The 17,393-nt window shown below is 48.8% G+C and overlaps 1 long non-coding RNA gene across 1 annotated transcript; it reads right to left on the bottom strand.

The window, feature by feature from the left end:
- Positions 1-7,534: 7,534 nt before the first annotated feature.
- On the bottom strand, positions 7,535-10,034 carry LOC138357112 (uncharacterized). The gene is made up of 2 exons (XR_011224819.1): positions 8,648-10,034; positions 7,535-8,259 (listed from the first exon to the last, which is right to left on the bottom strand). It is a non-coding gene; the product is annotated as an uncharacterized lncRNA (long non-coding RNA).
- Between the last annotated feature and the right edge of the window lie 7,359 nt (positions 10,035-17,393).

Below are 17,393 nucleotides of genomic sequence, written 5' to 3'. Positions count from 1 at the left end.
TACACTAACTTAACTATATGTGTACTAAACACTCATTTATGAATAAAATGTTTAAATGTGAATTTGAAAGAAGCAGAGGAGCAGGAAAGGGAGACTATGGGTGAAGCTAGGGAGATGCCCAGACACCTGTCCCCATACCTGCCTCCACACCTGCTCCTACACACCTGCCCCCCACACACCTGCCCATACAAGTCCAATAGACTCAGGAACCTGTACACCAGTTGATTGACAATTGAGAGGCGGGACCAAAGAGGCAGAGCTCAACCCCCGCAAGGACAAATAGGTGAGTAGGTGAGTACACACCTGCCTCCACACCTGCCCCGACACGCCTGCCCATCCTCACCCCTCTCAGTCAGTTTCTGATTCTATCTAGTCTCAGTTTCTCTCACTTCTCATTACCGCCTACCATTCTTCTGTTCCTCATTACCCTCCCTCATACCCATTAGTCACTCCTTCAGTCTCAGTCTCTCTCTCTCTCTCTCTCTCTCTCTCTCTCGCCTCTTTACCTCATTTCTCTCTGTCCCTCTTATTCGTAACTCAGATTTACTTTCCTCCTCTATTTCTTCGAGGGTTTATTGAGAACGTTTCTCTCTCTCTCTCTCTCTCTCTCTCTCTCTCTCTCTCTCTCTCTCTCTCTCTCTCTCTCTCTCTCTCTCTCTCTCTCTCTCTCTCTCTCTCTCAGTGATGGCGTCACATCTATGTAGAAGCCAGCGTTAGCGCCACATGTGTGCGTAAGTCAGTCGTCAGTGTCACATGTGAGGGTGGTGGTGCCAGTGCTGGTGGCACTCGAGTCAGGAATGGCTCGTCAGGTTAAGGAATCCAATCCTCTTACCAATCATAACGAGGCAAAAGGCGCGTCCAGTCAACCTCGGGGATTGAGTACCATCATCAAAAACAGATTTGCTTTGTGAAACGTGTTGCAATCTTTGCGACTTTGTGAGAATGCAATTCTTGCAAGTTCGCCGAAGAGCCGGAGTAAGAACAAATCCACAAGGGCCGTGACGAGGATTCGAACCTGCGTCCGGGAGCATCCCAGACACTGCCTTAATCGACTGAGCTACGACTTGTGGATTCCTGGGTGATTTGTTCATTGTTCACACACACTCACACACACAAATCAAACTCTTACACAGTTTCAAATGTAGATATGATAGAGCCCAGTAGGCTCAGGAATCTGTACACCAGTTGATTGACAGTTGAGAGGCGGGACCAAAGAGCCGAAGCTCAACCCCCGCAAGCACAGGCGAGAGCTGAGTGACAACCTACAGTGCCACAGTGATGTCTACCCTCTCTTCCAGCAGCTGGTCTCTCCCTCTTCCTCTCCCGGCAGCTTCCGTGAACAACTTTTCCATATTCCAGTTGGGCTGGCGCGCCGTGTACCGTTCCAGGCGGGGTTCAGAGGCTCTCATGTCTTCTCTCATAATAACTTAATTTTTGTAATTGCGGGCTTCCGGGCCGGTGGTTTGGGGCGGGCTGCTGAAGCAGCATTAAGATGCAAGGCTTATTGTAGGTCTAATGGCCTGCAGGGCCCGGTCTCTAATGGAACACTGATAAGACGTAACTACAAGACGTGCGCGCGAGACACACACACACACACACACACACACACACACACACACACACACACACACACACACACACACACACACACACACACACACACACGTGTCTATTATAGCTACCTAGAGGTTCTTGCAGACAAGCTCGACTCTTTGCACTGCTTTCTTGCAAGCGTTCTTAGAGTACTTTAATAATTAACTTCTCACGTATGTTTCATATCAATTTATATATAAAACTGCGTATGGCTCCAAGGACTTAATCGTTAACCTGTTTCACCTATTGACAAGTTTTAACACTAAACAAATTATTTATGAAAACTGTGATTCAGTTGGGGCGTTGGTTTCCATTTTTATCCCTTTATTCTGCTGTCCCAAGCTTTGAACAGTAAACTTTGAACTTCGTCTTACTTCGCCAGTAAGTTCAGTAGAACTTCGGTTTCAACTCTTTTAACCCTGTCGTAGCTCAGTCGATTAAGGCAGTGTCTGGGATGCTCCCGGACGCAGGTTCGAATCCTCGTCACGGCCCTTGTAGATTTGTTCTTCTTCGTCTACTTTGTCCATTTCCCTTAGAATCTTGTATGTCGGTATTATGTCCTCACCATTTCCTCTCTCCTTCCTGTGTGGTAAGGTCCAGGAACCTTAATATTTTCTCGCAGCCCAAACCCTTCAGCTCAGGAACAAGTCTTGTTGCATGTATTTGGACATTTTCTAGTTTTCACTTGTTCTTCATGTGAAGATTCCATGCCAGGGAAGAATACTAGTGGGTCCCTCACGTAGGCTGTGTCTCCTGTATCCAAGTTTCCGACGACGGTAAGGCCAGTATGATGTATGTTGTCATTGTTCTGCTAATGTGTGTGGCAACAGGTACAACTGAGAGAGAACTCTATCAACATCAGAGGTCCGAGACTGTTCAACACGCTTCCACTACACATAAGGGACATAACTGGCCGACCCCTCACAGTGTTCAAGAGAGAACTATCAACATCAGAGGCCCGAGACTGTTCAACACGCTTCCACTACACATAAGGGACATAACTGGCCGACCCCTCACAGTGTTCAAGAGAGAACTATCAACATCAGAGGTCCGAGACTGTTCAACACGCTTCCACTACACATAAGGGACATAACTGGCCGACCCCTCACAGTGTTCAAGAGAGAACTATCAACATCAGAGGTCCGAGACTGTTCAACACGCTTCCACTACACATAAGGGACATAACTGGCCGACCCCTCACAGTGTTCAAGAGAGAACTATCAACATCAGAGGTCCGAGACTGTTCAACACGCTTCCACTACACATAGGGGCATAACTGGCCGACCCCTCACAGTGTTCAAGAGAGAACTATCAACATCAGAGGCCCGAGACTGTTCAACACGCTTCCACTACACATAAGGGACATAACTGTCCGACCCCTCACAGTGTTCAAGAGAGAACTATCAACATCAGAGGCCCGAGACTGTTCAACACGCTTCCACTACACATAAGGGGCATAACTGGCCGACCCCTCACAGTGTTCAAGAGAGAACTATCAACATCAGAGGCCCGAGACTGTTCAACACGCTTCCACTACACATAAGGGGCATAACTGGCCGACCCCTCACAGTGTTCAAAAGAGAACTATTAACATCAGAGGCCCGAGACTGTTCAACACGCTTCCACTACACATAGGGGCATAACTGGCCGACCCCTCACAGTGTTCAAGAGAGAACTATCAACATCAGAGGTCCGAGACTGTTCAACACGCTTCCACTACACATAGGGGCATAACTGGCCGACCCCTCACAGTGTTCAAGATAGAACTATCAACATCAGAGGCCCGAGACTGTTCAACACGCTTCCACTACACATAGGGACATAACTGGCCGACCCCTCACAGTGTTCAAGAGAGAACTATTAACATCAGAGGCCCGAGACTGTTCAACACGCTTCCACTACACATAGGGGCATAACTGGCCGACCCCTCACAGTGATCAAGAGAGAACTATCAACATCAGAGGTCCGAGACTGTTCAACACGCTTCCACTCCACATAAGGGGCATAACTGGCCGACCCCTCACAGTGTTCAAGAGAGAACTATCAACATCAGAGGCCCGAGACTGTTCAACACGCTTCCACTACACATAAGGGACATAACTGGCCGACCCCTCACAGTGTTCAAGAGAGAACTGGATAAGCACCTCCAAAGGATACCTGATCAACCAGGCTGTGACTCATACGTCAGGCTGCGAGCAGCCGCGTCCAACAGCCTGGTTGATCAGTCCAGCAACCAGGAGGCCTGGTCGATCAGTCCAGCAACCAGGAGGCCTGGTCGACGACCGGGCCGCGGGGACGCTAAGCCCCGGAAGCACCTCAAGGTAACCTCAAGGTAAGGTAAGGCATTAGATGTGGGGATATGTCTACTCTCAGGTCTTTCTCCTTTGAGGTCGTTACAGGAGTACGAATTTACGCTCGACTTCGTTCTATTTCTTCATTTTATGTAGATATTTGTTTCCCCTTAATTCACTTTCCTGTTTATACTGTCAAAGAACTCTCAACTTTCTGGTAGTTCTACCAGTAGTTCTGGTAGAACTCTAGTCCTCCTGGTAGGACTACCAGAAAGGCTTCCATTGAAGCCTAACCAGGGTTATCTTATCTTGAGGTTATCTTGAAGTGATTTCGGGTCTTAGCGTCCCAGATGAAGAGTACTTTTTACTTACTTACTTACTTACATCTTTCTAGAGAATGTAAGTTAAGGCTTTAATATTTCTTTATAAGGAAGATTTCTAATTCCCAAAATCAACTCTGTCGTCTTAAATTGATGTAACCTGTATAGTACGGAGACCAAAACTGAACTGCATAATCTGAACGAGGCCAAACGAGGCAAGAGGTGATTAAGGCAGTGTTGGTACACGAATGTTACATGTTGCTGGCTGTGTAAGAAAGTAATTTACACATCAAAAGTTTCATGAAGTTTATGGTACCTTTTTTTTGTTTAATTTAAATACAAATCAAATTGAGTTGGAAGGGTTGGGGCTTATACTCGGCTGGTCCTCCACCCTGGCCCGCCGGCCCACACATTCCCTAGCATTCTCGCCCTCGCTCCTTCCTCTCAACACCAGCAGTAGCAGCAGCAACAGCAACAGTAGCAGCAGCAACAGCAACAGTAGCAGCAACAGCAGCAGCAACAGTAGCAGCAACAGCAACAGTAGCAGCAACAGCAGCAGCAACAGCAGCAGCAACAGCAACAGTAGCAGCAACAGCAGCAGCAACAGTAGCAGCAACAGCAGCAGCAACAGTAGCAAGAGCAGCAGCAACAGCAACAGTAGCAGCAACAGTAGCAGCAACAGCAGCAGCAACAGTAGCAAGAGCAGCAGCAACAGCAACAGTAGCAGCAACAGTAGCAGCAACAGCAGCAACAGCAGTAACAGCAACAGCAGCAGCAACAGTAGCAGCAACAGCAGCAGCAACAGTAGCAGCAACAGTAGCAGCAGCAACAGTAGCAGCAACAGTAGCAGCAACAGCAGTAGCAACAGCAGCAGCAACAGTAGCAGCAACAGTAGCAGCAACAGCAACAGTAGCAGCAACAGTAGCAGCAACAGTAGCAGCAACAGCAGCAGCAACAGTAGCAGCAACAGTAGCAGCAACAGCAGCAACAGCAGAAGCAGCAACAGCAGCAGCAACAGTAGCAGCAACAGCAGCAGCAACAGTAGCAGCAACAGTAGCAGCAGCATCAACAGTAGCAGCAACAGTAGCAGCAACAGTAGCAGCAGCAACAGCCGCAGCAACAGTAGCAGCAACAGTAGCAGCAACAGTAGCAGCAACAGCAGCAGCAACAGTAGCAGCAACAGCAACAGTAGCAGCAACAATAGCAGCAACAGCAGCAGCAACAGTAGCAGCAACAGTAGCAGCAACAGCAGCAGCAACAGTAGCAGCAACAGTAGCAGCAACAGCAGCAGCAACAGTAGCAGCAACAGTAGCAGGAACAGTAGCAGCAACAGCAGCAGCAACAGTAGCAGCAACAGTAGCAGCAACAGCAGCAGCAGCAGTAGCAGCAACAGTAGCAGCAACAGCAGCAGCAACAGCAGCAGCAACAGTAGCAGCAACAGTAGCAACAACAGCAGCAGCAACAGTAGCAGCAACAGCAGCAGCAACAGCAGCAGCAACAGTAGCAGCAACAGTAGCAGCAATAGTAGCAGGAACAGTAGCAGCAACAGCAGCAGCAACAGTAGCAGCAACAGCAGCAGCAACAGCAGCAGCAACAGTAGCAGCAACTGAGCAGCAACAGCAGCAGCAACAGCAACAGTAGCAGCAACAGCAGCAGCAACAGTAGCAGCAACAGCAGCAGCAACAGTAGCAGCAACAGCAGAAGCAACAGTAGCAGCAACAGTACCAGCAACAGCAGCAGCAACAGTAGCAGCAACAGCAGCAGCAGCAGCAACAGCAGCAGCAACAGCAGCAGCAACAGTAGCAGCAACAGTAGCAGCAACAGTAGCAGCAACAGCAGCAGCAACAGTAGCAGCAACAGCAGCAGCAACAGCAGCAGCAACAGTAGCAGCAACAGTAGCAGCAACAGTAGCAGCAACAGCAGCAGCAACAGTAGCAGCAACAGCAGCAGCAACAGCAGCAGCAACAGCAGCAGCAACAGTAGCAGCAACAGTAGCAGCAACAGTAGCAGCAACAGCAGCAGCAACAGCAGCAGCAACAGTAGCAGCAACAGCAGCAGCAACAGTAGCAGCAACAGCAGCAGCAACAGCAGCAGCAACAGCAGCAGCAACAGCAGCAGCAACAGTAACAGCAACAGCAGCAGGAACAGTAGCAGCAACAGTAGCAGCAACAGCAGCAGGAACAGTAGCAGCAACAGCAGCAGCAACAACAACAGGAACAGCAGCAGCAACAGTAGCAGCAACAGCAGCAGCAACAGTAGCAGCAACAGCAGCAGCAACAGCAACAGCAGCAGCAACAACAGCAGGAACAGCAGCAGCAACAGTAGCAGCAACAGCAGCAGCAGCAGCAACAGCAGCAGCAACAGTAGCAGCAACAGCAGCAGCAACAGTAGCAGCAACAGCAGCAGCAACAGTAGCAGCAACAGCAGCAGCAACAGTAGCAGCATGTAACACCCATGACCCCCCCCCCCCCCCTTAGAGTTCACACTCGGGGAAGCCTTCTCCAAGAGGTCAGCCCAGATGACCTCCGGATTATCCTGATTAAAAAATTCCTGGGTTAGTCTTAGTCAGCATAGTTTCAAGTATGTAATATTTCATGATACTCTTGTCAAACATTGCAAGGGAATTAGACTCCAGATTCTTATGTGTAAACATCCTTGGATCTCCCCCTTTTGGCCAGGTCAGAGGTCAGTCACACATGTAATTAATAACTCCTCCCTTGAAGAGTGTATGGTGAATGTCAAACAAGTTTAATGAAAATTCTTGAGTGTTTGTACACGTGTGGCCGATCTCTTACATTCTTGGTGTAGGTAGCAACAGCAGATCTCCCCCCTCCCCCCTGTGGGGGATGTATATAGAGGTCCTGTAGAGACTTAGTTGGAGGAGAGTGCGGGACACCAGGATCGAGAGCGGGTCTGTGAAGAACATCTCAGCCAGGGAGAGACAGAGGTAATGTGTGTGATATTATAGACTGTGGGTTGGTTGGTGTTGTCGTCGTCGATCCTTCTCTATGGACAACCCAACCCACAACTCGGCAGAGTGCTTATACTAGGAGATCACCCTTGGCGCTTCTGGCTCTTGGAGAGGGGCTCAACGTCACACGTTTAGGGGATGCGGCTCCAACACTTAGCCTCGTTGTCACGTGCACACACCCACTCGAGCCGCTGTGACTCCCCACTCTCTCCTTATGAGATATGATCTCCTCAATCCCCTAGGACTTACTAGTATTACCTCTTACCCTGTCCACAGCAGTGGTTCTTGGTTCTTTCTCTTTCTCTCTCCTTCTTCACTACTTCCTGGGAAGCCTCACTAGGACAAGGGCAAACACCAGCAAATTGTGACACATTTACTAGACAAAGCACATACACGATACATACACACATATAATAATAATGAATCCTATACGCTATAATATCACAATCAGGTTGCACTCCAACACCTTCAGAACTCTATTATCAGCTTATCAAGTGGTATCCTATCTCCTGGTTCACCACCTGATACTATTAACCTCCTCAAGTTGGTCAAGCCTACATACACTGTTGCACCATCAGCAAGATAACATATATATATAGAAAATCAGCATTTGAATGCAATAACATATACCAGTATAAATGTTAATTGATACTTCAGTATAAAAAAACTCCTTGACATAAGAATGCCAACAGTCACTCACCTCTCACTGCGTCTTGCACGCTAATGACAACCAAACATTATCAACTCCCTACTAGTAATCCACCAGAACTTCCCCTTCCACCTCTGGAAGTTCACTACCCTAATATCCTTAGGTTCTTCCGGGCTTCACTACCAGGATCCTCTGCAGCTCCTCCAGGCTGCTATCATGAAGTTTCCTTGTGCAACTACGGTGCTTCACCCTTCTGTTAGGTTCTTCCACAGCTCTCTTGGCTGCTACACCACCTCTACAGAAGCACGTGACACTCCTCTTCACTGCTGCTTCTCCTCACAGCTCGAGGTCCTCTGCTCCACTACCTTGGAGTCTCATCAGCTACATCATCTGCTGGCTTCGAAGTTCTCAGCAACTTCTTCCCCAAAGACAAACCTGCAACCCATCGACGTTCCAATAAAATGTTCCCCTTTAACACATAAACAAAAATAACCACACAATATGCTTGCCTCAAACCTCTATCTGTCCTCTACATACAGTGAGAGTGGACTCCCCCGTTTTGGGCGGGTCCATACTCCACCTCGCCTGGCGGCGGTCGTCACTCGCTGGGAGGGTCTTCCTCCATCCGGAGCCGGGCTCCCTCAGTCGTCCGTCAGAGCTCAGAGTGGACGGACGCCGCTCCGTGCTCCTCCCTCTTCACTCTCCTATCTCAGGCCTTCTGCCTTATTAAAACATGTCTAACCTATAAATAAACATTGCTACTGTCGCTGGGCACACGACCAACTACAAGCAATCACTATGAACTGGCGTATCTCGTGCTTACCACAGATTAACTGATCGAGGGCGCTTTCCCTCTGACGGCGTCTGGTCAGGGCGCTCCCACGGCCCACAATAATGCTTCTGGGCGATTTAATATCTGCTCGTCGACCAGGACTTGAGACCACAACGTTCCCAGCTCGATTCCACAGCTGGTACGTCTGCACACTTCTCTTCTCTTAGAGATATATCACTAGGGGTTCCCTTCTGACGGGAGCTCAACGGAGCGCGGCTTCCCCCTGCGATGTCTGGCACTCAAGTGAGGTCAAAGCCCTTCCAGAAACGAGCCTCACGCCTCCAGCAAAATGTCCACATCTCCTAGCCAGTCATTTATCTATTTTCTTCTGCATTGCCCATAATCTCAAACTGTTACACATATCCAACCAACTATTTTACATATGCGTTATCACCTCAATACTTGCTAGACCTTCTAGTTAGGTCAGGCTTGCTGAATAACTCTCAAGAAGGGAGACTCGTTTCTCCTGCAGGCTGAGATCATAACACTCCCCTCCCCTTATTTTGAGAGTTATTCCAGTGGCAAAGCTCGGGATAATACATCCGCCACCACACTGTCTCGTTCTTCAACCAATTGGTTCGAACGGTTGATCTGCTTACGTACTCCCTTAGGAGTCTACAATTAGTTCGTTGCTCCTTGCAACATCTGGCTCACAACTCGCCAGAAACATGATCTTCTCATAAACGATCTGACTTCTCCGGCACCTGTTGGCTAGGCTGTCCTCCTTGGACGCCTGCACTCCATCGTTCCACTCTACTTATTGTCTCCACCCTCCGTTTCCTCGTCTTCTTCTCTTCTCGTCCAGAGTCAGACATCTACTGTCTGTACCTCCTCTGTCGTCTTCACACTTCCATCTACTGCCGTTATACTTTCGCCTCCTGTCATCATACTTCACTCCCTCGTCTTCACCGACGATTCTCCCTTTCGTCTCCTCATTTATCCGAGACCTCATCCTGTTCGACTTCCATCGAGTCCTCGGCTTTCTACTATTCATCCATGCTTGCATCATCATCCTCTTCCCACATCTCTCACCTCTATACAATTCCCTTTCTTCTCCTTCAACTCTTCTTCGTTCCCTAAAAGTTTCTTCGAGCACTGTACTACATCCAACAGCACTCGACCGTACACGTCGCCTTGCCTCTCCCAGAGTGCTCGTAAGCATCTCTCCACACATACTGTCTCTTCTCCTTTCATTTTCTCGGCTACTACTCTTCTTCACTATCTCTCCGCCACGTTTTCTGTGAAACATGTCAACTCCTGACATCTCAAACAACTTAACTCCACTATCCCTATGCCTCTGTGCTCGTGGACAACTTGACGCTCTACTCTCGTCCTCTGTATGTCCACATCCTTCCTCATTCATACTCAGCACAGTTGCATTCACCTTCCGACTCTTAGTTTCAGCAGTCTGGGCTTTACTCAGGTCCGCTCTCTTCACAGTATTCTTCTTCGGCTGGGTCATCCTCACTTTTGACCTCACCGAGACTTCATTTTCCTGGGCTGGACCTTCATCAAACAGCCACGCTATGTCTATATCGATCTCTTCCACCGGCTGAATCGACACTGTCTCACCTTCTCCAGTGTCTTCCTCGTCGGCCACCTCTGCCTTCGTCACTACCGAGACAGGGTTTTCAATGGCTTGGCGGTCTCCTGACTCATCTCCTCGGATGTCAGTCAGGTTCACACTCTCAGGTGTCCCACCCGTGCCGTGGCCTTCTGGGCACTCCTCTGGCACAGTCTCCGCTACGACTCTCGGCAACACCTTTGTCCCGCACAAGTCATTCCCCAGGATCACTTGGACTCCTGGAATAGGTATGTCGGGGCACACTCCCAACATCACCTCTGCCGACACATATTCCGACCTTAGCTGGACAGTACAAACGGGCATGTCACTCTCCGACAATAACCCATATACTTTCATCTTCCCACTGCCAGCTAACCGTCGACCATCCCCAATCAGGCTTCTCGCAATCAAGCTCTGATTAGCTCCGGTATCTCTTAAGATACCAACTTCTACCTCAGGTTGGCCTCTTATACTGATCCAGCCTTTACTCATGAACGGCCTATACCTCTCGTTCACTAAGTTTGATCTCTGTGGTTTGTCTCGGAACACATTAGTACATTTACCTCGGGGGTCACACATGGCCAGGGTCACAACTCTCTTGCCCTGCCGACAATTTCGCATCACGTGACCCAATCCGTTACAATTGTAACATCTCATCTGGGAAAAGTCTCTTCTATATGTACCAGAGTAGCTCTGACTCTGCCCACTCGTATTGGAAATCCTCGGGCCAGACGTACTACTCGCACTCTGTGGAGCTTTACTGGACCCTTGATTTCCTGGATAACGATCAGTTTCTCGTTTTGCTCCTCCATCCTCACTTTCAGATGAAGTGCGCGACCTACTCTTCTGAGTTTTAGGGTACTTACTTTTATCTGCCCATTTATCAAAATTTTTCTCACCCCAGACTCTTCTGGGTTTCTCATAATTTCTTCCTCCCCAGACTCCATTGGATCTGCCATTGCTGCGTCTCGCCTCGCTTCTCACTCTGTTCTCCCTCAAGCTCTTGTATGCTTCAGTAATCATATCCGCCCTATCTGCGGCATCTTTCACTTCCTTTATCCCTGCTTCTTGGATCTTGAACTTTGTTTCGGGATGCATCATCTCCAAGAACTTCTCCATGACCATCAGTTGCTTCAGGTCAGCATAAGATCCAACTCCAGCAGCCTCAATCCACTTCTGGAATCGTCTTTCCAGATCTCTTGCTGTCTCAGCAAACGTACATGCTCCAACTTTGATCATTTCTCTGAAGCGCTTCCTATAAGCTTCTGAGGTTAACTGAAACGAGCGCAATATGCTGCTCTTTACTGTGGCGTAATCCTGGCACTCTTCCAGCGACAATTGGGTGTATGCCTCCCTGGCTGCACCGGTCAATCTTAACTGGACCAGCTGGGCCCATTCCTCCTGTGGCCACTCCTTGATACTGGCTACTTTCTCAAAATGCTCGAAGAAGCTCTCTGCCTCTTCGGGCACAAACAAGGGAATGTCCTTCTCCCTAACCCTAACATCTGGTGGGTGTGATACCTGGGTGGTGCTCTCTGGCAACCCATGTTCAATCCTTTGCTCAGCCAAGGTTCTATTCGCTTCTATCTGCATTTGTTTTGTTCTCTCTTTTTCTTTTTCGACCTGGGCTTTTTCTTTTTCTTGTTCCAACTCCAGTTCCTTTACTCTGGTTTTCTCTTTTTCTTTCTCCACCTCTAGTCTTGCTTTCTCTTTTTCTTTCTCCTGTTCCAACTCCAGTTCTCTTACTCTGGTTTTCTCTTTTTCTACTTCCAACCTGGTTTTCTCTTTTTCTACTTCCAGCCTGGTTTTCTCTTTTTCCTTCTCGGCTTCATTTTTCATCTGGAGTTCTAATTTCATCTTTTCCAGCTGGAACTGTCTCTCCTCACGCTGTTGTTGGATCTGGAGCTCTAACTGGAATCTCTCCAAGCTCCTATTTCGGCTATTCCTACTACTGCGGCTACTCTTGCTGCTCCTACTCGATCCCTGGGATCTCACTTCATCCTGCCCATCATCCTCCTTTCTACTTTCAGCTCCTTCCTGGGCTCCTTGTTCTGCCGCTTCACTTCTGGCTCTCAACTGCCTCAGGATCTCATCCTTCATCCCAGCTACTTTAGATGCTTTCAACCTGATGCCACATTTTTCTGCAATCTGTTTCAATTGATCCCTCGTGCAACCTTCCAAGTCCTCAGGCTTGCCTGACTCCACAAATGCTTGCACCTTATCCATCTTTGTCCTGTGAGTCTTCCCAAGAGAGAGAGTATACACCTGCGGTCACACAGTTTATCTCAGCAGGGGTGTACAAATCCACTCTTGGACAGGGTGTGGGTGTGTCGGTTCACTCTCCCGGACAGGCCCCCAATTTATTATAGACTGTGGGTTGGTTGGTGTTGTCGTCGTCGATCCTTCTCTATGGACAACCCAACCCACAACTCGGCAGAGTGCTTATACTAGGAGATCACCCTTGGCGCTTCTGGCTCTTGGAGAGGGGCTCAACGTCACACGTTTAGGGGATGCGGCTCCAACACTTAGCCTCGTTGTCACGTGCACACACCCACTCGAGCCGCTGTGACTCCCCACTCTCTCCTTATGAGATATGATCTCCTCAATCCCCTAGGACTTACTAGTATTACCTCTTACCCTGTCCACAGCAGTGGTTCTTGGTTCTTTCTCTTTCTCTCTCCTTCTTCACTACTTCCTGGGAAGCCTCACTAGGACAAGGGCAAACACCAGCAAATTGTGACACATTTACTAGACAAAGCACATACACGATACATACACACATATAATAATAATGAATCCTATACGCTATAATATCACAATCAGGTTGCACTCCAACACCTTCAGAACTCTATTATCAGCTTATCAAGTGGTATCCTATCTCCTGGTTCACCACCTGATACTATTAACCTCCTCAAGTTGGTCAAGCCTACATACACTGTTGCACCATCAGCAAGATAACATATATATATAGAAAATCAGCATTTGAATGCAATAACATATACCAGTATAAATGTTAATTGATACTTCAGTATAAAAAAAACTCCTTGACATAAGAATGCCAACAGTCACTCACCTCTCACTGCGTCTTGCACGCTAATGACAACCAAACATTATCAACTCCCTACTAGTAATCCACCAGAACTTCCCCTTCCACCTCTGGAAGTTCACTACCCTAATATCCTTAGGTTCTTCCGGGCTTCACTACCAGGATCCTCTGCAGCTCCTCCAGGCTGCTATCATGAAGTTTCCTTGTGCAACTACGGTGCTTCACCCTTCTGTTAGGTTCTTCCACAGCTCTCTTGGCTGCTACACCACCTCTACAGAAGCACGTGACACTCCTCTTCACTGCTGCTTCTCCTCACAGCTCGAGGTCCTCTGCTCCACTACCTTGGAGTCTCATCAGCTACATCATCTGCTGGCTTCGAAGTTCTCAGCAACTTCTTCCCCAAAGACAAACCTGCAACCCATCGACGTTCCAATAAAATGTTCCCCTTTAACACATAAACAAAAATAACCACACAATATGCTTGCCTCAAACCTCTATCTGTCCTCTACATACAGTGAGAGTGGACTCCCCCGTTTTGGGCGGGTCCATACTCCACCTCGCCTGGCGGCGGTCGTCACTCGCTGGGAGGGTCTTCCTCCATCCGGAGCCGGGCTCCCTCAGTCGTCCGTCAGAGCTCAGAGTGGACGGACGCCGCTCCGTGCTCCTCCCTCTTCACTCTCCTATCTCAGGCCTTCTGCCTTATTAAAACATGTCTAACCTATAAATAAACATTGCTACTGTCGCTGGGCACACGACCAACTACAAGCAATCACTATGAACTGGCGTATCTCGTGCTTACCACAGATTAACTGATCGAGGGCGCTTTCCCTCTGACGGCGTCTGGTCAGGGCGCTCCCACGGCCCACAATAATGCTTCTGGGCGATTTAATATCTGCTCGTCGACCAGGACTTGAGACCACAACGTTCCCAGCTCGATTCCACAGCTGGTACGTCTGCACACTTCTCTTCTCTTAGAGATATATCACTAGGGGTTCCCTTCTGACGGGAGCTCAACGGAGCGCGGCTTCCCCCTGCGATGTCTGGCACTCAAGTGAGGTCAAAGCCCTTCCAGAAACGAGCCTCACGCCTCCAGCAAAATGTCCACATCTCCTAGCCAGTCATTTATCTATTTTCTTCTGCATTGCCCATAATCTCAAACTGTTACACATATCCAACCAACTATTTTACATATGCGTTATCACCTCAATACTTGCTAGACCTTCTAGTTAGGTCAGGCTTGCTGAATAACTCTCAAGAAGGGAGACTCGTTTCTCCTGCAGGCTGAGATCATAACAGTGATCTCTGAGGTTTTGTTCCATGTCCAAATTTCTTAGTAGCAGCAACAGTAGCAGCAACAGCAGCTACAGCAACAGCAGCAGCTACAGCAACCACAGCTGCAACAGTAGTATGGACCACCTCAAGCATGTGTCCATCGCGGAAGGGCCGTCAGTGTGAGAGTGGCGTGCTTGTACCGTCTCCCCCTCCTCTACCACTACACACTTCCGTTACTTGTCCCTCTCTCTCTCACCCCCCCCCCCACCCCTCCACTTAACCCATCCTCTCTCCTTCCTCTATCCCCCTTTTCCCCCAGCACCCTTGGGAAGAGTGACAGGCGAGACAGGCTCGAGGAACACGTTCATCTCGACACGCAGACCAAAAAAGTCAATTACTGGCCATACCTGTGGAGCGCGGGACGTCCTGGACGCCAGTAGATGGAGACGTCCTGGACGCCAGTAGATGGAGACGTCCTGGACGCCAGTAGATGGAGACGTTCTGGACGCCAGTAGATGGAGACGTCCTGGACGCCAGTAGATGGAGACGTCCTGGACGCCAGTAGATGGAGACGTCCTGGACGCCAGTAGATGGAGACGTCCTGGACGCCAGTAGATGGAGACGTCCTGGACGCCAGTAGATGGAGACGTCCTGGACGCCAGTAGATGGAGACGTCCTGGACGCCAGTAGATGGAGACGTCCTGGACGCCAGTAGATGGAGACGTCCTGGACGCCAGTAGATGGAGACGTCGTCCGGGCTACGGCACAGGACACGGTGGCGGGGAGGTTTTGTGGGGTGTGGCACGTCAAGTGATGATGATACACTCATACACTGTTGAAGGGGGTTGGGCTTGTTGACCAGACCACACACTAGAAAGTGAAGGGACGACGACGTTTCGGGCCGTCCTGGACCTTTCTCAAATCGATTGTGAGATTCTCACAATCGACTTGAGAAGGGTTCAATCGACCCGAGACTGTGCAACACGCTTCCACTCCACACAAAAGAGACAGAACTGGCCGACCCCTCACAGTGTTCAAGAGAGAACTATCAACATCAGAGGCCCGAGACTGTTCAACACGCTTCCACTACACATAAGGGACATAACTGGCCGACCCCTCACAGTGTTCAAGAGAGAACTATCAACATCAGAGGCCCGAGACTGTTCAACACGCTTCCACTACACATAAGGGACATAACTGGCCGACCCCTCACAGTGTTCAAGATAGAACTATCAACATCAGAGGCCCGAGACTGTTCAACAGGCTTCCACTACACATAAGGGACATAACTGGCCGACCCCTCACAGTGTTCAAGAGAGAACTGGATAAGCACCTCCAAAGGATACCTGATCAACCAGGCTGTGATTCATACGTCAGGCTGCGAGCAGCCGCGTCAAACAGCCTGGTTGACCAGTCCAGCAACAAGGAGACCTGGGCGACGACAGGGCCGCGGGGACGCTAAGCCCCAAAAACACCTCAAGGTAACCTCAAGGTATAGTCCAGGACGGACAGAAACGTCGTCGTCCCTTCACTTTCTAGTGTATGGTTTGGTCAACATATTTCAGCCACGTTATTCTGACGCCTCGTCTGAACGTGTCGGTCTCGATGGAGGATAGTTTTCTGGGGCCAGATTCACGAAGAAGTTACGCAAACACTTACGAACCTGTGTATCATTTCTCAATCTTTGACGGCTTTGTTTCCAATTATTAAACAGTTAATGAGCTCCAAAGCACCAGGAGGCTGTTTATAACAATAACAACAGTTGATTGGCAAGTTTTCATGCTCGTAAACTGTTTAATAAATGTAACCAAAGCCGTCAAAGACTGAGGAAAGATGTACACGTTCGTAAGTGCTTGCGTAACTGCTTCGTGAATCTGGCCCCTGATTATTTTCGCATTACAAAAAAAAATCTATATCCGACGTTGTAGCGATATGGGCTCCCAAGGAAGGTCATTTTTGTCAGCATTAAAATGGATCTAACAATATTTTTGACAATTTGTTTTAAAGCCCAAGTTGTCTAGTAATAATTTTGGTATTTTGGGGCTTATGAATTTATTTCACGTCCTATTTTAATGTTATCGACAAATGATGCAACGTGTATGAAATGGTGTATCGTGTAATGATAAATTGTGTATTAATATGGTAAGTAAGGCGGTAGGGCTGGACGGTAGAGCGACGGTCTCGCTTCATGCAGGTCGGTGTTCAATCCCCGACCGTCCAAGTGGTTGGACACCATTCCTTTCTCCCCCCCGCCATCCCAAATCCTTATTCTGACGCCCTTCCAAGGGCTATATAATCGTAATGGCTTGGCGCTTTCCCCCCTGATAGTTTCCTCCCCTTCTCCCTCCCCGCAGTCTCCTGCCTCACCAGGTTCTGGGCGAGACTGACAGGTTTCAAGCACCAAGAAAATAAGGAACTGAAACCAATAATGTGAACAAATCCACAAGGGCCGTGCCGAGGATTCGAACCTGCGTCCTGGATCATCCCAGACACTGCCTTAATCGACTGAGCTACTCTCTGTGTCCAATAATGTGCTTAGAAGAGACCAGTTAAAACTGTCCCCTCAGTAAGCGAGAGTAATGTTTGCTGTGGAAGAGGTCAGATTTGGGGAGTAAGAGACCGTAGAAATATTGAAAGAGGAGCAAGCGTCAGTGACAACTTAAGACGTTCAGAAAGAAAGAGCACCCCAGGTCTTCAAGAGTGCAAAATCACACGTAGAAGGTGTATCGTTTACCTTGAGGGTGAGGACATAACTGAACGCAACACCTTTCACTATGGCAAAGACCAGAAAATGTAAATAGTGAAACTCGCATCTTGAGAAGAAGGAAAGTGGCCGCATCAAAATTTCAGTCGTG

Source organism: Procambarus clarkii, chromosome 76, assembly GCF_040958095.1.
Source record: "Procambarus clarkii isolate CNS0578487 chromosome 76, FALCON_Pclarkii_2.0, whole genome shotgun sequence".
NCBI lineage: Eukaryota > Metazoa > Arthropoda > Malacostraca > Decapoda > Cambaridae > Procambarus > Procambarus clarkii.
This window is presented reverse-complemented; position numbering and strand designations above follow the sequence as displayed.